The following is a 23,992-nucleotide window of genomic DNA, read 5'->3' on the forward strand; positions in this document are numbered from 1 at the left end:
AGATGGACTCTCAACATATTTCCACTTAGAACATGAAGACTCAACTGGTCAAGGTTAGTTTAATGTCCCTACGTTGGTGGGGGGGTTGTGTAGGAGAGTAGAATCTGCTTCTTATGTTTAACCCCACTTTTTGCTGATGTCTCACTGTTTTCAACTTAGACTGGCTGGGACCCTGCTATTCTGGACCCCAGCATAGCTGCTTTCTCCTCTAAATTGGTTGCATGTACTTTAGGTACAGTCCAAATTGGATACTGGGGTACCCTTATCAGTCCTTAGTATGTGGTACACCATGTACCCAGGGCATAGGTACCACAGAGACCTCTCAGGGGCTGCAGCATGTATTATGCCACCCCCGGGAGACCATTCAAACTGACACCACAGGTCTGCTACTGCAGCCTGTGTAAGGTGGTGAATGCACCCCTTACTTAGATATGGGTTCCCTATAGCTATTCTAAATCACTACATATGTAAACCTATCAGTCACACCTTCGGCAGGCCTTATCAATCCTGAAGGCAGGGTGCTGGGTTTTGTGTGAAGGGGTGCTCCTGCATGAGCAGAGCCCCAACCCAGCAGCCGGGATCAATTCTCCAGGGTAGTTTGTGAGGCAGCCAAACCATATATACTTAAGTGCATTATAACCTCACGGTAAATGCTAACTTTAAAACAGCTGCTGCTTAGAAACATGTCATGTTTGGTGTCAAACACCTTGGAATCATACTCCACACCAGTAACTGGTATGGGAGGTATGATTCCTCCCTTATAGAACCACTAATGTGAGGCGCCGATCTACCTGGTACCAGCTTTCTGGACCAGCACAAAATGGATGCTGCCAGCTACAGACACGAGTCTGCCCTCCTGCTGCTGAGCTGAGCTCGAGCAGGGGAAGGCTTGACAATAGGATTCCTGTCACAGGGAGGTGTGACCACCTCCCAGACAGGCTTTAGTGTAATAGGCCTGGGTGGGGGCACTCTGAAAATGTCTGAAGGTCTGCACTGGGGGCACATTTGGTGTTTGTCAGCTCAAACTGGTTGCAGGAGTCATTTGCAACTGCTCTGGTGACAAACTAGACAAAGAATATGGGTGTAACCACCTCTATGTCCTGTACCTCCCCTAGGAGGGTCACCAGAGTTCGTCCAACCCCTTCCTTGGGTATAAAGTAGGAACCCTGACTACAGGACTTTAAATTTTACCTGGATAAACTCTGCAAGCAGAAACCAAGTACTTCGACGATCTACACTACGCTGGATGACTGAAGAATCTCCCTTGGAGTAAGGGAGTTACTCCCCTGCAAGGCAGGCACCTTTAACGCATCTGACCGGTTTTCATCTCCCGTGCTCCTGAGGACTCCGAAGATATCTGCAACACAGGAGGTAGGTTCCCGAGTGTCCCTGCGGTTGATCTGACCTCTTAGCAATTCTGAAACCAGTATCCCTCGTGGGGACAGTGCAACCCGAACCCCTGTACACTGTGTACTTGTGCAGCAGCATATGTTTTTTGGTGATCCCGGAGGCTGTGCTTTGGGCTAGGTGTAATCCTGACCCCGAGCAGTAATTGCACTGAAGATTTCCGGCCTACACTCTATGAGTGTTCCATGGGCTGGTATTTTGTGATTCAGCTTGAGGTCCCTTCGCGATTCCATTGGGCTTTCCTGGTTACTCCAGACGTGCCCTGACTCCCCATAGCTTGGAGAGCCCACAGGACCTTGCTGGTCCTCACAGTAACTGCTTTCCTCCACCTGCATGGGTTGCATTTGCCAAGGCTTGTTGTTATTTAATCCGGACACTGAATCCTCAGCACTCGACATCCTTCGTGGGACAGCTCACCTCCGGACTTTGGTCATCATTGATGTCCCCTGGTCCCCGTGGCTGCAGAGTCAAGCGTCACGTCATCTCATCTGAAGCACTCAACATCAATGGGCATTCGTCTACCGAGCCCCTGGTCATCCTGAAGTAACCCAGGCTTTGTCCCCTCTGCTTTCAGGTTCTTCTCACCTTGAATCCAGATCTGGATTCCACCGGACACTTTTAATCTTCCTCGCAGCAGCACTTCTTTGGGTCACTCCATTGAAAATGACAAAGGTTTCCGACACCATTTGACCCCTATGCAGCTGGCTTCTCTGGGATAAGCAACACTGGTATCTTGGTGCTCACAAGGGTGCTGGGCTTAGAACCTTCTATGTTCCAAAGGGTTCGCTTGAAGTCCTCTCCAAAGTGTCCTTAAACTAAAATTTTCCAACCGCGACTTTCTCATGGAGTTGTACGGAACTCGTGTCTGTGTTCACACACTGCACCAGTCCTCCGTGGGTCTCCTGTGTCACTACTTTGGGTGGTTCCTTGGGGTCCCAGCGATTCTACGTGCTCTAGGCACTGTGTCTAGTTAATTCGTTGTTGTTATACCATTTTTTTAGTATATGGTTCGGACTCCCCCTGGAGCCTGCTGTGTATTGTGCTATTTACTGTCATTCTGTTGATTAATAATTGTGTGCCTTATGCTCTAATCTCGTATAGAGGTTAGTAGAGAGTGTCTTGTAATAAATACATATATATTATATATCTCTTGTTTGGTTCTCCTTTTATTTGGTTATTCAGGAGGTAACAATCTGGTAAAACAAGCTGCTCTACATTCCTTCAAGACTTAGCCTGAAGGCTGCTCTCCATAGCTACCACTAGGATAGCTTTCATATAGGTTATCTTTGACCTAATCATCAATAATGGTCGTTTGAACTGGTACAGGGGGCCCACTTTAACTAGTGGACAGCATATACTTGCTAGTGACACTGCTTACTTTGTTAGTTCTTTGTTTTTTAACCTGCACGTTCACCACCTTTTTAAAAATTTAAATTGCTCACTCACTGCAAACTGAATTGAATCTTGTTGCTACCGGGTATGTGACTTGGTCACTCACCGCATTGGTTCTTACCCAATAGGAGGGTTATACATCAGCTGGGAGGGGGGCTGAGCCCTTGACGCCGGAACAGGCTTTAAATTCATGCCTGCGGCGCGAGCGCTCGTTTGAGCAGAACTTGTTTGTGACGCTGCTTACTTTGTTAATTCTTTGTTTTTTAACCTGCATGTTCGCAGCCTTTTTAAAAATTTAAATTACTGACTCACTGCAAACCAAATTGAATCTTGTTGCTACCGGGTATGTGACTAGGTCACTCCCCGCTTTGGTTCTCACCCAATAGGAGGGTTAGACGTCAGCTGGACGGGGGGCAGAGCCCTTGACACCGGAATAGGCTTTAAATTCATGGCTGCGGCATATGCGCTCAGTGGGGGCACCGCTGGCGCACCTAAGGCAAGCCCGTCTGTGCCCGTCCGCGCCAGGCCGGGGCATTGGGCATGTTACTCTACCGAAAAATATTACTACTCAGCTGCTAGTCTTAAAAAGACTGTTCCCATGAGGAACAGGGTCAGACTGATTTGCATATGGCCATGTCTGAACTGGGGTGGCGGAGTGACCTAAAGAACGGTGATGGATTAAACCCAGATCAGTTGACTGGGGGTGAGTGTTTGTATTGTCAACGCTCCGTCAATCACCACCTTTGGTTAGTCTTAAAAACATGGCACCCAAAAAAGTGCAACTGCCAGAAACTCATCTGGTACAACAATTGCAAAACCTGGAGCTTCTAAATCCTAAACCTAGGCCTTACACCGACACCACAAATATAGGTGAACAGCTCACCAGCCCGGCACATTGAGCCAAAGACCTCAATGTGATGTATCTAAACATGCGCTCTATGGTCAAGCATCAACTAGAATTTTTTTACATACCGACTACTGATTCACCAGACTTGCTCCTATTGACTGAAACTTGGCTCACAGAGGAATCCTCCCCTGAGATTTTAACAGCCCTTCCTGACATTTATTAGTTTTTTCATACTAACAGAGTACTAGGCAAAAGAGGACATCGAGTGGCGGCTGTTATTAAAAAAGAACTATCCGTTACTACTATGCCTCACTTTGAATTGCCATCAGTTGATTCCTTAGTAGTTAAATTGGACCTACACAACAGTACACTAGAGAACCGCAAACAATCGGTGTGGCTCTCGCCCCACAAATCCAACACTGTTGAAATGAGCTGTGACGTCCCACAGGGCTCCTCCCTTTCGCCGATCCTTTTTAATATTTACATACATCCCCTAATCTTGAGTGTTCAGCAGATGGGGGTAAAGATCTTTAACTATGCTGATGACATGCAGCTGATTTTTACTCTGGAGAACTTTGCTGAATGCAAAGATTTTGTTAGAAGCTCTATGATGTATGTAAAAACCTGGATGGATAAGAACCAACTAAAACTCATCTCTGAAAAAACTGAGATAATCATCCCGAGCAACAAACTTACTCACTGGACACTCTCCTACTGGCCACCTGGGTTAGGTGCGGCCCCAATCCCCAAACCAGTGATCAAGAGTTTGAGTCTTCACATTGACTACGACCTCTCTATGAGTGCCCAAATTAGCACAGTTACTTCTGCCTGTTTGGTCCAACTTCGTAAACTGCATAAGATCAGACGCTTCTTTAGTAAAGGGGCCAGTATTTAAATTGTGATTGCCGTTATCCTTTCAGAATTAGATTATAGAAATGCCCTCTACCTTGGCATTCAAGTATATCTGAGATACCGTCTTCGGATGATTCAGAATCAAGCAGTTAGAATCATCCATCTTAAGGATAGAAGATGTCACATTACCCCCCTACTTAAAGATCTCCACTGGCTTCCAGTGGAGCAGCGTGTGATGTTTAAAATTGGCTGTATCCACTTCTAAGCCACTCAAGAAACTGGTCCAAGTTTTATTCTCTCATGCATCAGTAAGCACCTGCCTCAGCATAATCTGAGATCGAAGCATCTGAATCTTTTGACGTGCCTAGAATTAGACGGAAAAGTATTGGAGGGACCCTGTTTTCCTACCTGGGACCAAAGTTTTGGAATTCATTGCCTACATCTATTAGGGGGGAGGGTTACTACATGTGGTTCAGGAAATCTCTGAAAACCTGGCTGTTCTCCCTGGCCTATAATTAGCTGATCCTCTCTCTGTTTTCCCTTTCTTTTCTGCTCAAACTCATCAGCACCCAGAGACCTGTAGGTGAATGTGCGCTTACGTAAATTCCCATATAACATAACATATGCCAGGCCAACTTCTCACACTTACCCTCTTGTTGGCAAAATATCACCCCTCGAGGGGCAGTGAGGATTTAAAGTTAGACCACAGCTCACAGTTATAAGGGGCAAGAAGGAACCCCCCCCCCCATGTCTCGATTACTCACTTTGTCAAGGGTCACTGCTCTGTGTAAACCTGCTTGGCATCCTCTCTCACCAGCTGGTGACAAGCAAATGCCCAGGGAGGCGGTATTTATCCCCCCAAGGCCTGGCTCAACTTCATACAATGATTACAGATTTGGCCAATGATATTGCAGAGCTGCATGTCCCAGAGGGAGATGTGTGTGTAGCTGGTTGAGCTCTACTAGCCCGTGCCGATGTCACAGGTGCTTGTGTTTGCGGGATAGACTGATGGTGTACTGGTGTGCACTCTCAGTTGCACTCACAGACTTCTGTATTCTGCAGCATAAACTTCGACGTGGCTGTAGTGATGCCACCTGGGGATTTGTTTAAAATGCCCCTGTGGGGCATCATGGGTATTGTAGTTCATATTGTTGTGAACTGAGGTCACATGATATTTTCAAATGGCTGAAGTAAGCGCTATCCCGTTACACTGAACGGAACATCATTGCGGGACATAATTTCGATGTGTAGATCACCCTGTAGTAAACAGAGGTTGCAAAATGGTTGGATAACACAACCACACATTCATTTTACACATGTTCTTTAACAACCCCGTCAGAACAATGAATGTGTCTGAACCATGCATCTATTTACAGCGCAAGTCATTACAACAACTTGCCTTACGAGGTGCTGGCCTTTGGAATAGTAAAATTTACTTTTCCAACTCCAGTCAACATAACAGTAGGGACAGCGTTGGACTTTAAAGTCCAATGCAACTTGACCTAATGCATGTCATTGTAACAACTTGCATTGTAAATGTAATGCATGGTTCAGACGTATTTGGTATTCCGCCCGCGTTGCAAAGGCAACGCATTGTTCAGCGGTCGTTGTATTTGCTGTTTCTCCGCAAAACATTTGTTAAGGAGCTAAACTAAATTCTGTAACTAGCCTTAGCCTAGAAAAACAAAATTTTTTATTATTCAAGCGTGAATACAACATCAGCATTTTAACAAAACAAATAGAACATGGCTACACATTATATATTTACAAGATATACACAATAGAATCCAAAAAAGGAAAGAGAAGCAAAAAGAAAGGAAAGAGAAAGGGGAGAGCTAAAAAAAAAATAACCCTTAGTATAAACATAACCCAGAGACAGATAAACCTAAAGTTAAATTACATTACGTTAGACTATTCAATCCATTATCTAGTCTCTGAGCCACTCCACCAGAGGAGCCAAGATCCTCTGGCCCAGCTCCCGCCTTCTTCTGCCCCACCTCTGGAAAACTGCTGATTCCAAATTATAAAGAGCCAGGATCATCGCTCTCCCATTTACAAAGGTGGGGGGCATCAGGACTAATCCACTCTGAGGTTATACAAAGCCGCACCAAAGAAATAGTAATAAACAGGAGGGCGGATGTATGTCTTGTTCTCTCTAGAATACAATTACTCTCACAACCAAATATGACATGCTCTGATGATAAGACGACTGAATTGTTAAGTCTAGAGATAATAAAGCGTTCTACTTCCTGACGGAACTCAGCAAGCTTAGGACTTGTAAAAAACATATGAACGTCATTGGCCGCTACTAAGCCACATCTCACACAATGCTGACCCCCTCTACCTCCCTATTTAGAAATTTTAGCCGGGGTATAATAAAGGTCAAACAAAGCCATATAGCTGTAAGGATCTCACTGTTTTTTCTGCAGGAGCGTCCAGGAACCGAAGACAGGTCCACTACTTCCCACCAACACCACCGTGACTATCAAACTCTAGATCACGAGGGTGCCTGCGGGGAAGAAGGGAAACAAAACAAGGAAAGGTTTGGGGAAGAATCTTTGGAGCGATACTCTCTACTGGCTGGTGCAGCGATACCCTTCACTGGCAGGCTTAGAGTTTGGCAGGAGCTGTAAGGGAAGGAACAGATTACAAGACAGTAGAGAGGGGTGTGCACATGCATTATGTGTTGGTGGAATAGTTACCTAAATGTCTACTCTGTATGCAAAATCAAATGGTCGGTGTGAAGGTTAGTATAGCTTCCTAGGCTCAGTTAGGGGTATATGTGAAGACTGTGAATCTTCCCATATAGCATAAAATGAATGGGCATTGCCTGAAATCTGTTATGGAACCAAACAGTACTTCTTCACCACATACATCAGTCTTTTAAATGTCTTCTGGCTGGAGTCTTGAATTCAAGAAATGGTGTGTAGTCTTGCAGGAATGCAGCCAACAAACAGGATAATACGCTCCTCTCGTGTCGGGCCAGACGTAATGGGAATTAATAAAAGTGGGAAAGGGGACGTGCTGAACTCCAATACCAGAAGAACCCCAAAAGACCAGCGGAACTGGCCAGCCCAGGTCTGGCCGGCCGACGGAACAGCAAGTCCGGCCGACAGGCGGGACCCGACCAGAAACAGTCCGGCTGGCCCTCGGTAGTCAATGGGAGGAGTCTGGCCACGGGGAGGTTTACCAGAGATGGAATTAGCTTGAGTTACGGGGACCGCGTAGCGGATGAGCTCTGGGGAATCAGAAAACGAACAAGGAGTTCCAGGGCAAAGAATCAAAGGAAACGAGGAATCTTCTTTGAAGTTGACGCGGGGAAGTAGATTCTCGGAAACAGGAAATACCACGAAACGGAAGTGACGGGCATCGGCAAGGCTAGAACGCAAAGCGCTGTGATGAGAGGAAGCCAGGCTCTTAAGCCTGCCTGACCTCCTTGCGCATGCGCGCTGCCGAGCCGCCATCTTGAATACTCCGGGACAGTCGTGACAGTACACCCCCCCCACGGCCCACCCCACTGGCTTGGGTTTATCAAGGTGTCTTCTGTGAAACAGGCGCACCAGTCGTGGTGCGTGAACCTGACTAGCAGGTTCCCATGTTCGTTCTTCTATTCCATAGCCCTTCCAATGGAGTAAATACCGTAGTCGACGTCTGACTCTCCTAGAATCAACTATCGCTTCCACCTCATATTCTGGATCATCGCTAAGCACCACTGGGGCAGGGATAATAGGTATATGGGTGCCTGGCTGTACTGGTTTCAATAGTGATACATGAAATACTGGATGTACCCTGAAAGAAATGTGCAGAAATTCCTAGGCAATCACAATAAAAATACGGGAACTAGTACAAGGAGGGGCGGACAATGAGGTAAATGCACATACATTCATGTATTATTTATTAAACAAAAAAAGCATAATACACATAATTATCAGGTAAAAATTATTTATCACGATTTCAAATACACAATTAAAATAAACTTAAAATGATGACGAAATCGCCAACAATACTAGAACAAACAATTAATATTAAAAGAGAAGAGGTGGCAAGAATATATATTCGACGCGCGTTTCGGCGTGTAAGACAACGCCTTCCTCAGGAGCCACACAAATTTCTGCAACATAACAGAAAAACATATAAATATAACGAAACCTTATCTGTTATACAATGTCAAAAAATAAATAGTGCATTCACATCATTTAATGAAATATGTCCTCCACAGTATAGCTACTAGACCCTAATGATACATTTTAAAAATTCTTACATTAGAATATACTGCAAAAAACACAATTATTAACAACTGATATAGGGCTAGAAAACATGATGGTTCCAACACTTGAGACATCAAAGAATTTGGCAGTTATAAACACCATAAATAAACATTTGGCAAATCATTATATCCATCTACATTTGTTCACATTTGGAGACCGAAAATTGATATAAACTTCGGAAACCACTTATTTACATTATATATTGTACAATATAGATACAAACTCACTTACTAAAAACAGGGACAGGGTGCCTCTGTCTTAGATCTTTTACTCGATATGAAAGGAGCCTATAGTGCATACGGCAGGATTTTCATAAAGACAATTGCAGTCCTTACATCAGTGTTGTAAACACCTATTTATTGGAAATGAGGAATATCAGTAAATGCAAATGGGGCACTCAAGAAAATAGAGCGAACTAAATAAAAGAGGCCATGGTCTCTCACCTTTATAAGAAAATGGCCGCGATCATACGTTAAGACATCCAAATGATGAGACACGGCTCAAATTGAAAAACCGTGTGGACGGACAAACAGTGCCAATGGAGACATCAGTTCTAAAGAACATGATTTCCTTAATTACAATAAAGGGAAAACAGCATGTATCTATGGGTTACCCAAGATACATAAGGATGTCCGTGACCCCCCTTATAGACCCATTGTGTCTACCATAGGAACACCTACAGAGTCACTATCTAAGTTTGTAGATCACTTCTTAAGACCTCACATACCCAAAATCAAATCATATATTAAAGACACTGGTCATATGATTACAAGAGTTGAAAACTTAGACTTCATACATGACAGAGATTTTTTAGTTACCATGGACATTGAGTCCTTGTATAGTAACATCCCTCTGAAAGAGGCCATAATGGCAACAGATTGGTTTATTGATAAACATAATATAAGCTGTCCAAAGAAATTTCTCATCGACTGCCTGTTTATTGTGCTCACTGAGAACATATTCGAATTTGGAGACTCCCTTTATCGCCAAATTAGAGGAGTCAGTATGGGTGCATCAGTTGCACCATCCATTGCCAATATTTACATGTCAGCATTTGAAGACAGATTTATTGACAATGAAATTGCCCCATTCTTTGAGTCTATTTCCCATTGGTCCAGATATATTGATGACATCTTTTTTATCTGGACCAATGGGAAAGACTCACTATTAGAATTCCTTGAATGGATTAATATGGCAGACACCAATCTTAAATTCACTGCCAAATATGACAATGATCAGGTAGAATTCCTAGACCTCCTGATAAAAAATGAGAATAATAAATTAATAGTTAACTTGTTTGTTAAACCCACCGCCCGCAACACATTACTTGATTTTACTAGCTTCCACCCTAAAAGTCAACGTGACAGTATTCCGTTTTCCCAATTCCTGCGTGTTCGCAGGAATTGCACGAACCTGAGTGACTTTGATATTCAAGCATCTGAAATGAGGAAGAAATTTATTGAGAGAGGGTACCCTCACAGATTAGTGAGAAGTTCTTATAAACGAGCTAGGTTTTATGACCGCGATGCCCTGTTAGACAATAGGGAAGTGAAAAACATTGACCAACTTGTCTGCGTTATTAAACACTCCACCTTAAATGACCGTGTTAAACAAATCATCAACAGTAATTGGCACATTCTAAATTGCAACCCAACATCTAAAAATACCCTGGCCAAACCACTATTTGCGCATAAAAGAAATAAGAATATCAAAGATTTGATTGTCCACTCGAGAGTTAACAACAGCGCAATTACCGGTGGTCCCTCACAACGTTCGTTGTTGAATAATCTACTTGTACGTGGAACAGTACCCTGTTCCTCCTGTAAATCATGTACCAACATCTTAAGAGGTGAAAATTATGTACATAATGGCTTTTCAACAAAAGCGTGATATGTGGAATTGCAAAACCACAAACGTTATATACTTCATCTTATGCTCTTGTGGTTTAGGCTACGTTGGCGAAACTTCGAGATCAGTTCAAGTCCGTTTAACGGAACACAGATCTGCCATCAAAACCGGCAAAATCTTGGCGCCGTTAGTCAAACACTATCTTGAGCATAAACACAAACCTGACGAATTCCAGTGGCGCATTTTGGAGAAAATCAGAGTTCCAGATGGCAAGGGTGGATGTGCTATTCGTAAGAAACGCGAAGTTTACTGGATTTTTGTTTGTAATACCTTTTCTAAGGGATTGAATTCTGAAATCCCCTGGGAGAACGCGATTTTTTAGATAAAATTGCCACTGTTTTTCAGGTTTACCTCTTCGAACGTTGTAAACGTTAATCTGTTGTCTAAATGAAAACTATATAGTATAATGTTCCCTGATATAGAGTATGGACATACCTTCCTTGTTATCTACTCCGCAATTTTTCTGAAAAAGGTAGCCAATTTTTTGAATAAATCTAGTTTCGATTTATTTAAAGCCCTTCAAATATCCCACTCTGTCCCTAATTATGGTCCACATGTTTGGTACTACTGATGTTATCAGTCTGAGTTAGTATGGTATACACCTAACATTCCATAGATAGCGTAAACACATTCTGGTCTATCTATTTTCTTTTTTATAGATTCCATTTTTACTGCACTCAGCAGTAAAACGATACCGCAATACCCTTTAGTCTTTATCCTTTAGCTGGCCTCATTGATTTGGCTCTGTTGTTCTTTGCGGTAAACGATATAGATTCGTGTGTTGAGGCTTTGGTATGCCTACAGGATATTATACGTTGAGTTGTGCATTCCTCACTCCATATATTACAACTTCACACTGCCGCTTTAAAATTTGTCCCACTTTACACGTGACCCGCTCCGGAAGCTATTTTTACTTCCGTCGGGTGTGTGCTGTTGGTTATCACCGTAACGGACGCTAGACGCCAGCAGGATTTTCCCCCGTCCCTCACCATTTTCTTTTAACTTGGTAAGTTTATTTACGGGCTAACTCTATCTTTTTCCTGGGCAAGCCCCATGCTGTAGTATGTCTAGTACCTCGATGAACATAGATGTTATCAGACATACCTTCTAATCTAATCCCGGGTTGGTCTGGTTTTATTATCCTTTTTTTGCTGTAGACTCGTACATTCAGCATCACCCTGTCAGGAAAAAAGAGCAAATGCGGTAGAAAATATTTCCGCTTCGCATCGACGAAGAAAATCCATTTTATAATACCGCCTCGGTAGTCTTGGTTCACTGAAAGATTTAGAGACTCTGCCCTTTATATTTTTTGGTGAGTTGGATTTTTGTATATAGGTTTCTACCGATAGAATGACACTTGCTCTAAATAGAATTTTCGTTCAGTGAATGTTAACTAGTTTTATCATGTTCCTTTTCCGTGCAGATAAAACTGTTATTTTACATCATTGGCACTGTTTGTCCGTCCACACGGTTTTTCAATTTGAGCCGTGTCTCATCATTTGGATGTCTTAACGTATGATCGCGGCCATTTTCTTATAAAGGTGAGAGACCATGGCCTCTTTTATTTAGTTCGCTCTATTTTCTTGAGTGCCCCATTTGCATTTACTGATATTCCTCATTTCCAATAAATAGGTGTTTACAACACTGATGTAAGGACTGCAATTGTCTTTCTGAAAATCCTGCCGTATGCACTATAGGCTCCTTTCATATCGAGTAAAAGATCTAAGACAGATGCACCCTGTCCCTGTTTTTAGTAAGTGAGTTTGTATCTATATTGTACAATATATAATGTAATGTAAATAAGTGGTTTCCGAAGTTTATTTCAATTTTCGGTCTCCAAATGTGAACAAATGTAGATGGATATAATGATTTGCCAAATGTTTATTTATGGTGTTTATAACTGCCAAATTCTTTGATGTCTCAAGTGTTGGAACCATCATGTTTTCTAGCCCTATATCAGTTGTTAATAATTGTGTTTTTTGCAGTATATTCTAATGTAAGAATTTTTAAAATGTATCATTAGGGTCTAGTAGCTATACTGTGGAGGACATATTTCATTAAATGATGTGAATGCACTATTTATTTTTTGACATTGTATAACAAATAAGGTTTCGTTATATTTATATGTTTTTCTGTTATGTTGCAGAAATTTGTGTGGCTCCTGAGGAAGGCGTTGTCTTACACGCCGAAACGCGCGTCGAATATATATTCTTGCCACCTCTTCTCTTTTAATATTAATTGTTTGTTCTATTATTGTTGGCGATTTCGTCATCATTTTAAGTTTATTTTAATTGTGTATTTGAAATCGTGATAAATAATTTTTACCTGATAATTATGTGTATTATGCTTTTTTTGTTTAATAAATAATACATGAATGTATGTGCATTTACCTCATTGTCCGCCCCTCCTTGTACTAGTTCCCGTATTTTTATTGTGATTGCCTAGGAATTTCTGCACATTTGTTTATTTCCCTGTCCTAGGAATTGTAACCTTTACTCAGGGGGTCCTTGTTTTTCACATATGATTACCCACAGCTTGTCTGTGTAGGGCTGTTTCTTTGTGTTTGGAAATTCATCCTTTTCATTTTCTTGTTTATTTACAGTTTATCATATCTATCTATTTTGAACAGTTGAGGGTCCCCAAATCATGTCCAACCTAAAAACCTTTGGCTTCACCGATGCAGAATTTGCCCTTTTAGTGGGAACCTCAGCTTCATTTAGTAATACCAACTCCAATAACAAAGGTAACGATGAGAGTAGAAAATTAATGGACCTTAAGAAAAAACTAATTCGTATGGAAGCACATGGAGAGTTCATGTTAGCTTATTTAAGATCAGGGGTTATTCCATTGGGGCTACGAGTCCGCAACATACCTGGTCTATTTGTACATCATAGACCTTTCCTTGAAAAATGGAGTATGATTGCAAGCAGATGCTCCCGTGACCTCATGATTCTGATCGTAGAAACTGCTAAAGATTTGGCAGCTACCATCAAAACAGAAATCGACGAATTAGAAAGTAAACTCAAAGAAATTAAGGGGATAGAAGAAGCCATGAACAAAATAGAAGAGTGCAATAGAGAATTAGAATCGTTTTATAATTACCTCAATAAACGAAAAACAGATAAACTTTCTAAAGTTTAAAGATTTTACTCGGATGAAATAGCTTACCCATATCTGGGGAAGGAATTCTATAAGCAAAATCAATATATAGATGAAAGTAGAAATACTCCCCAAAGAGTTAATAATTTTTCTGATACGTCTGATTCCGAAGGGGAGATCCCCAATCATTATTATGAATCAGATGGAGCCCCTAATTCATACTCGGGCTTACGACCCCAGAGACCTTTTTTATCCAACAGGGGGCCTCGTAGGGGGCGTCCGAGAGTGAGATTCCAAGGCCAGAACAGGGGCAATTTTCAGAATTACCAACAACATCAGCAACAGGAACCCCACGTTATCAGGGAGACCCGCAGTCGTCAATACTGGGGGCAAGGAACATAATTCCTATTTTCAATCTATCCTCGACCACTCTAGATACTAGTAGTGAATCTTTACTCTCAAAAGGCCTTTCCTTTGTGCCACATGCACATGTAAATATCTTTGAATTATATCAAGATATTATTTCCTTCTTTAGGAAGATTAGACTTAAGAAGTTTTTCCAAATGAATACATGTAATGACAACGATTTTGACACCAGTAAAACATTATCATTGCCCTCGACCTTCAGTCCTTCCTTGGACCAAGTAGGTCCCGAAGTTGCTGCATTCGAGCTGGTGGTGCTCCAAAAACTAGATAGAACTATGAAATATGTACCCAAACCCATTTATAATCTCAATTAAGAAGAATCTCTTGCCCTAAAGTCACTATCTAGTAATAATAATCGTGTTATCAAAGCCTGTGATAAAGGTGGCGGCATTGTCGTCATTGACTCTGATAAGTACAAACTGAGAATGAAGTCTATGCTGAGTGATAATACTAACTATCAGGAAATAACTTCCAACCCTTCTAACACCATTAACAAAAAAATTCGACTACTTACAGGTGAGGCTCTTTCAAATGGAGACATCAGTTCTAAAGAACATGATTTCCTTAATTACAATAAAGGGAAAACAGCATGTATCTATGGGTTACCCAAGATACATAAGGATGTCCGTGACCCCCCTTATAGACCCATTGTGTCTACCATAGGAACACCTACAGAGTCACTATCTAAGTTTGTAGATCACTTCTTAAGACCTCACATACCCAAAATCAAATCATATATTAAAGACACTGGTCATATGATTACAAGAGTTGAAAACTTAGACTTCATACATGACAGAGATTTTTTAGTTACCATGGACATTGAGTCCTTGTATAGTAACATCCCTCTGAAAGAGGCCATAATGGCAACAGATTGGTTTATTGATAAACATAATATAAGCTGTCCAAAGAAATTTCTCATCGACTGCCTGTTTATTGTGCTCACTGAGAACATATTCGAATTTGGAGACTCCCTTTATCGCCAAATTAGAGGAGTCAGTATGGGTGCATCAGTTGCACCATCCATTGCCAATATTTACATGTCAGCATTTGAAGACAGATTTATTGACAATGAAATTGCCCCATTCTTTGAGTCTATTTCCCATTGGTCCAGATACATTGATGACATCTTTTTTATCTGGACCAATGGGAAAGACTCACTATTAGAATTCCTTGAATGGATTAATATGGCAGACACCAATCTTAAATTCACTGCCAAATATGACAATGATCAGGTAGAATTCCTAGACCTCCTGATAAAAAATGAGAATAATAAATTAATAGTTGACTTGTTTGTTAAACCCACCGCCCGCAACACATTACTTGATTTTACTAGCTTCCACCCTAAAAGTCAACGTGACAGTATTCCGTTTTCCCAATTCCTGCGTGTTCGCAGGAATTGCACGAACCTGAGTGACTTTGATATTCAAGCATCTGAAATGAGGAAGAAATTTATTGAGAGAGGGTACCCTCACAGATTAGTGAGAAGTTCTTATAAACGAGCTAGGTTTTATGACCGCGATGCCCTGTTAGAGAATAGGGAAGTGAAAAACATTGACCAACTTGTCTGCGTTATTAAACACTCCACCTTAAATGACCGTGTTAAACAAATCATCAACAGTAATTGGCACATTCTAAATTGCAACCCAACATCTAAAAATACCCTGGCCAAACCACTATTTGCGCATAAAAGAAATAAGAATATCAAAGATTTGATTGTCCACTCGAGAGTTAACAACAGCGCAATTACCAGTGGTCCCTCACAACGTTCGTTGTTGAATAATCTACCTGTACGTGGAACAGTACCCTGTTCCTCCTGTAAATCATGTACCAACATCTTAAGAGGTGAAAATTATGTACATAATGGCTTTTCAACAAAAGCGTGTGATATGTGGAATTGCAAAACCACAAACGTTATATACTTCATCTTATGCCCTTGTGGTTTAGGCTACGTCGGCGAAACTTCGAGACCAGTTCAAGTCCGTTTAACGGAACACAGATCTGCCATCAAAACCGGCAAAATCTTGGCGCCGTTAGTCAAACACTATCTTGAGCATAAACACAAACCTGACGAATTCCAGTGGCGCATTTTGGAGAAAATCAGAGTTCCAGATGGCAAGGGTGGATGTGCTATTCGTAAGAAACGCGAAGTTTACTGGATTTTTGTTTTTAATACCTTTTCTAAGGGATTGAATTCTGAAATCCCCTGGGAGAACGCGATTTTTTAGATAAAATTGCCACTGTTTTTCAGGTTTACCTCTTCGAACGTTGTAAACGTTAATCTGTTGTCTAAATGAAAACTATATAGTATAATGTTCCCTGATATAGAGTATGGACATACCTTCCTTGTTATCTACTCCGCAATTTTTCTGAAAAAGGTAGCCTATTTTTTGAATAAATCTAGTTTCGATTTATTTAAAGCCCTTCAAATATCCCACTCTGTCCCTAATTATGGTCCACATGTTTGGTACTACTGATGTTATCAGTCTGAGTTAGTATGGTATCAATTTAAGATACACCTAACATTCCATAGATAGCGTAAACACATTCTGGTCTATCTATTTTCTTTTTTATAGATTCCATTTTTACTGCACTCAGCAGTAAAACGATACCGCAATACCCTTTAGTCTTTATCCTTTAGCTCACCTCATTGATTTGGCTCTGTTGTTCTTTGCGGTAAACGATATAGATTCGTGTGTTGAGGCTTTGGTATGCCTACAGGATATTATACGTTGAGTTGTGCATTCCTCACTCCATATATTACAACTTCACACTGCCGCTTTAAAATTTGTCCCACTTTACACGTGACCCGCTCCGGAAGCTATTTTTACTTCCGTCGGGTGTGTGCTGTTGGTTATCACCGTAACGGACGCTAGACGCCAGCAGGATTTTCCCCCGTCCCTCACCATTTTCTTTTAACTTGGTAAGTTTATTTACGGGCTAACTCTATCTTTTTCCTGGGCGAGCCCCATGCTGTAGTATGTCTAATGCCTCGATGAACATAGATGTTATCAGACATACCTTCTAATCTAATCCCGGGTTGGTCTGGTTTTATTATCCTTTTTTTGCTGTAGACTCGTACATTCGGCATCACCCTGTCAGGAAAAACGAGCAAATGCGGTAGAAAATATTTCCGCTTCGCATCGACGAAGAAAATCCATTTTATAATACCGCCTCGGTAGTCTTGGTTCACTGAAAGATTTAGAGACTCTGCCCTTTATATTTTTGGGTGAGTTGGATTTTTGTATATAGGTTTCTACCGATAGAATGACACTTGCTCTAAATAGAATTTTTGTTCAGTGAATGTTAACTAGTTTTATCATGTTCCTTTTCCGTGCAGATAAAACTGTTATTTTACATCATTGGCACTGTTTGTCCGTCCACACGGTTTTTCAATTTGAGCCGTGTCTCATCATTTGGATGTCTTAACGTATGATCGCGGCCATTTTTTTATAAAGGTGAGAGACCATGGCCTCTTTTATTTAGTTCGCTCTATTTTCTTGAGTGCCCCATTTGCATTTACTGATATTCCTCATTTCCAATAAATAGGTGTTTACAACACTGATGTAAGGACTGCAATTGTCTTTATGAAAATCCTGCCGTATGCACTATAGGCTCCTTTCATATCGAGTAAAAGATCTAAGACAGATGCACCCTGTCCCTGTTTTTAGTAAGTGAGTTTGTATCCATATTGTACAATATATAATGTAAATAAGTGGTTTCCGAAGTTTATATCAATTTTCGGTCTCCAAATGTGAACAAATGTAGATGGATATAATGATTTGCCAAATGTTTATTTATGGTGTTTATAACTGCCAAATTCTTTGATGTCTCAAGTGTTGGAACCATCATGTTTTCTAGCCCTATATCAGTTGTTAATAATTGTGTTTTTTGCAGTATATTCTAATGTAAGAATTTTTAAAATGTATCATTAGGGTCTAGTAGCTATACTGTGGAGGACATATTTCATTAAATGATGTGAATGCACTATTTATTTTTTGACATTGTATAACAAATAAGGTTTCGTTATATTTATATGTTTTTCTGTTATGTTGCAGAAATTTGTGTGGCTCCTGAGGAAGGCGTTGTCTTACACGCCGAAACGCGCGTCGAATATATATTCTTGCCACCTCTTCTCTTTTAATATTAATTGTTTGTTCTATTATTGTTGGCGATTTCGTCATCATTTTAAGTTTATTTTAATTGTGTATTTGAAATCGTGATAAATAATTTTTACCTGATAATTATGTGTATTATGCTTTTTTTGTTTAATAAATAATACATGAATGTATGTGCATTTACCTCATTGTCCGCCCCTCCTTGTACTAGTTCCCGTATTTTTATTGTGATTGCCTAGGAATTTCTGCACATTTGTTTATTTCCCTGTCCTAGGAATTGTAACCTTTACTCAGGGGGTCCTTGTTTTTCACATATGTGTACCCTGAAAGAGTCAGGGAGTTTGAGTTTCATTGCCACTGTGTTAACAACCTTTTCAATCTTATAGGGTCCGATATATTTGGGTGTAAATTTGCAGGACCCTCTGAAGTTGAGATGTTTTGAAGAAAGCCAGACCTCATCTCCCTGTTTGTACTGTGGTTCAGGACATCTGTGTAGATCAGCTGCTTTCTTATATCTGACTTTAGCTTTCTCCAAGTTATCATGTGTGGCTGTGTGTACCTTGTGTATTTCTTGTATGAACTCAGCCACTGCAGGTGTGGGACAAGCAGAATAAGAGGGATCAAGTAAGATTCTTGGATAAAAGCCATAAGAGCAGAAGAAGGGAGAGAAGTTAGTGGAAGTGTGGTGACTGTTGTTATACGACATTTCCGCTACCCATACCAATTCATCCCATTCAGTAACGGAAAGGAGAACCTGGCTTCTAACATATTGTTCAAAACACCGGTTCACCCTTTCTGTCTGCCCATCTGTCTGGGGATGATGACTGGATGATAGACGTACATCTATTTGTAACAAGGAGCACAATGTCTTCCAAAACCGTGACACAAACTGGGTCCCTCGGTCTGAAACAAGTACAGAAGGAAGTCCATGCAGCCGGACCACCTGTTGTAAGAAGACTGATGCCAATTGTTTAGATGTAGGGAGACTTTTTAAAGGAATAAGAGGGGCCATCTTGGTGAACAGATCCACTATCACCAATAGTGTGTTATGTCCCTTAGTGGTACGGGGTAACTCCCCTATAAAATCTAACGACACCGTGTGCCAGGGAAGGGGAGGTGTGGGCAACGGTAGTAACAATCCCACTGGATTCTGATGGGTGGTTTTACTCTAAGCACATACATGGCATGTCTGAATGAAATGTTTAGTGTCTTTCCCCATCCCAAACACAAAAGGCCCTCGAAGGACACACTCATACAACAATTCAAATATTTTTTGTGTCACTTACATGAACACTTATTTGGAGTAATCATAGGGACTAAATGACAATCACAATTTGTCAAAAATAGTCAATTTTAATCTTTTATACTTTCTGTAGCAGTTTTCACAACTGAATAAAGGTCTGGCAACAAAATACTACCAATCTAGTGCTGTGACATTTGGTGGTAGTAAAGAACACTTTTCGCATCAAATATGGACAATCAATTTAACCATATAAGTGTGAATAAAACACAATCTGTTGTTAAATTACAGTCAAAAACACATTGAAGCTTTATGCAAAAATAGTGTTAGGCGTCGACGTTTCAGTCCCCTGGTGGTCTAGTAGATCCTTGGGACCATCTTCAGGACAGAACAGTTGCACAAAAACATGTGTATTAAAAATCTAATCTAATCATCATGTGGAGAAACAAGCCAGACTGGACATGTTATGCTACATCACACTGCAGCTTGAAAGTTGCGAGAACTAGCGGCGCTCTGTCCCGGGACACCCGATTGACAGTTCTGGGTTTTTGACTGTAATTTAACAACAGATTGTGTTTTATTCACACTTGTATGGTTAAATTGATTGTCCATATTTGATGCGAAAAGTGTTCTTTACTACCACCAAATGTCACAGCACTAGATACTTAGTATTTTGTTGCCAGACATTTATTCAGTTGTGAAAACTGCTACAGAAAGTATAAAAGATTAAAATTGACTATTTTTGACAAATGGTGATTGTCATTTAGTCCCTATGATTACTCCAAATAAGTGTTCATGTAAGTGACACAAAAAATATTTGAATTGTTGTATGAGTGTGTCCTTCGGGGGCATTTTGCCTTTGTTATTAACGATACCCAATCCCCGGGGGAATATTGGGTGGCTCTGTTTTATTACTATTTTCCCCATCCCAGGCCACCAGTACTGCCTACGTAATGCTTCTAATGTTTTCTTGTAGCCCGGATGCCCTGCTAATGGATGAGAATGACACCATTCTAAGGCCTGGGTTTGCAATTCCAAAGAAGGAAGGACTAATTTTCCTTGTACATAAATACACTCCTGTCTCTTTGTTGTTTCTTGGGAGCCTCTGATCTTATTCATTTCCTCAGAGTCTTGTTGGTCTTTCACTTTGTCCACAAATTCTTCTTCGAAACATACCCCTCCAATGAACTTGTCAGAAGCTATGATGGGGGTTGATACCACCTGTTCATCCTGTTGTTCAAACGCCAAACGAGATAGAGCATCAGCTTTACCGTTCTTTCTGCCTGCTCTGTATTGGATGAGGAAATCATATTCACTAAAGAATTGGGCCCACCGTAGTTGTCTCATAGACAACGCTCAGGCTGTCTTTAGAAACTGAAGATTGCGGTGATCTGTCAATACTGTAACAGTGTGTTTGGCTCCTAACAAGTATTGTCTCCATTCTTCAAAGACTTTCTTAATGGCTAGCAATTCCTTTTCTCCTACAGCATAATTGATTTCAGCTGGAGTTAACTTGCGAGAAAAGAACCCCACAGGATGGAACATACCTGTGTCTGGGTCTGCTTGAGATAGAACCCCCCCTACTGCCACTAGAGAGGCGTCAGCTTCTACTAGAAAGGGATGGGCAGGATCTGGATGGCGTAAAATTGGACCTTGAGTGAATGCTCGTTTGAGAGACTCAAAAGCAATATCAGCCTCAGGTGTCCATTGAAAGACTACCCCCTTCCTCAATAGTTTTGTAATGGGAGCAACCAAACTGGAGAAATCACAGATAAACCTCCTATAGAAGTTGGTAAACCCAAGAAAGCATTGTGTTTCTTTGACAGTTCGTGGAGCAGGCCAACTAAGAACAGCTTCCACCTTTTGTGGATCCATACTTAGTCCTTGGGGTGAAATTATATAACCCAAAAAGGCTACTTCCTGCACATGGAAGAAACGTTTTTCTAATTTACAGTACAGGTTGTTGTCTCTTCTTCGTTGTCTCTCTTCTGTACTCAAAGGCCCTTTCACTGTGCCTATTTGCATTGGTTCTACCTCCTCTGAGGTTTTTTCTGGTTCAGATTTTCTATCACGAAGAACAACTCCCTTGATATCGAACTTGCCTCTTTCTTTCTTACGCTCTTATATTCTGTGATCTAGCTTTACCACCAGGTCTATGAGTTCCGGACACGTCTCAGGGGGATCAACAACCTGAGCTAAAGCATCTTTAAGATCGTCTCATAATCCCTTGTAAAACAAGGCACTACGCTTTTCTTCCGGCCATCCTGCCTCTGCCACCAGACGATGAAAAGAGGTAATGTAAGAGGCTAGATCTTTGGTTCCTTGTTTCAACGAGAGCAATTAGGTATCTGCTGAGTGAGAGAAGGTGTGTTTATCAAACAACTTCTTAAGCTCTCCCCTGAAGGCTGAATAGTTCTGTAAGATAGGATCATTCCTTTCAATCAAAGGTATGGCCCAGTTAGCAGCCGAACCTCCCAATTAACAAATGACAAAGGCTACCTTAGCTTGATCATTAGGGAAGCAACTGGCCTTACACATGAAATGGAGTTGGCCCTGGCTAATAAAAGCAGCAAATCTAGTCATGTCGCCCATGAAACATTCTGGAGGGGCGAGAGGAATGGCCTGAGGAGTGGACACATGAACTACAGGAGGGGTTGCGCTAGAGCCTGCTCTACCGGGATCAGGGTCAGGCCTTCTGTCTCTCTGTAATGCGTCTACCTTAGAAGCTAAGGCTTGGGTTTCCACCTGTAAGTTTCCAATCATGTTGGCGAGATCAGCCAACGTTACCTGACTCAGCTCCATGACGCTCGGGCAGAAATGTATCTCTTTTTTAGGCTTTGCGTTCTGTAAGGATCTCACCGTTTTTTCTGCAGGAGCGTCCAGGAACTGAAGACAGGTCCACTACTTCCCACCAACACCACCGTTACTATCAAACTCTAGATCACGAGGGTGCCTGCGGGGAAGAAGGGAAACAAAACAAGGAAAGGTTTGGGGAAGAATCTTTGGAGCGATACCCTCTACTGGCTGGTGCAGCGATACCCTCCACTGGCTGGTTTAGAGTTTGGCAGGAGCTGTAAGGGAAGGAACAGATTACAAGACAGTAGAAAGGGGTGTGCACATGAATTATGTGTTGGTGGAATAGTTACCTAAATGTCTTCTCTGTATGCAAAATCAAATGGTCGGTGTGAAGGTTAGTATAGCTTCCTAGGCTCAGTTAGGGGTATATGTGAAGACTGTGAATGTTCCCATATAGCATAAAATGAATGGGCATTGCCTGGAATCTGTTATGGAACCAAACAGTACTTCTTCACCACATATATCAGTCTTTTAAATGTCTTCTGGCTGGAGTGTTGAAGTCAAGAAATGGTGTGTAGTCTTGCAGGAATGCAGCCAACAAACAGGAAAATACGCTCCTCTGGTGTCGGGCCAGACGTAATGGGAATTAATAAAAGTGGGAAAGGGGACGGGCAGAACTCCAATACCAAAAGAACCCCAAAAGACCAGCGGAACTGGCCAGCCCATGTCCGGCCGGCCGACGGAACAGCAAGTCCCGCCGACAGGCGGAACCCGACCAGAAACAGTCCGGCTGGCCCTCGGTAGTCAGTGGGAGGAGTCCGGCCAAGGGGAGGTTTACCAGAGATGGAATTAGCTTGAGCAACGGGACCGCGTAGCGGATGAGCTCTGGGGAATCAGAAAACGAACAAGGAGTTCCAGGACAAAGATTCAAAGGAAACGAGGAATCTTCTTTGAAGATGCCGCGGGGAACGTAGATTCTCGGAAACAGGAAATACCACAAAACGGAAGTGACGGGCATCGGCAAGGCTAGAACGCAAATCGCTGTGATGAGAGGAAGCCAGACTCTTAAGCCTGCCTGACCTCCTCGCGCATGCGCGCTGCCGAGCTGCCATCTTGAATACTCCGGGAGCAGTCGTGACAATAGCATTGAGAGCGTAAGCTTCCTGATATTAAAACAGTGTTTGATAATTCTAGAGCCTGGGAAATATCTACTCCTGTCACACCCAACTTTATCTCCCATTTAGCATTTTGAGAGGAGAGATCGTCGGGAAGGCCAGAGAGCAAATGCTGATATACTATGCCAATTCTTGATCGCCTCAAAATCAATTCCATAAGTAAATTCCTAACAAACAAAGTGGGGACTTGAGCTTTAAATTTGTCTACATAACTTCGAATCTGCAAGTATTCGAAAAACTCATGCATATTCAAAGAGAACCTCTCCTTTAAAAACAGGAAGGAGGCCATTGACCCTTCACACCCTAGGTCGCCCAGAGAAATTATCCCCTGTGACATCCACCTAAATGTAGTTCGATCTTGAAAGACAGGGGGTAGGAGTCTGGCAGGTGTGAAAGGTGTCTAATAATTAATATTAGGAATAGACCATTTGCGCAGAACCTCCCGCCAAACTGAAAACCTTGTTATG

The sequence above is a fragment of the Lissotriton helveticus genome, chromosome 1_1, assembly GCF_964261635.1.
Source record: "Lissotriton helveticus chromosome 1_1, aLisHel1.1, whole genome shotgun sequence".
Lineage (NCBI taxonomy): Eukaryota > Metazoa > Chordata > Amphibia > Caudata > Salamandridae > Lissotriton > Lissotriton helveticus.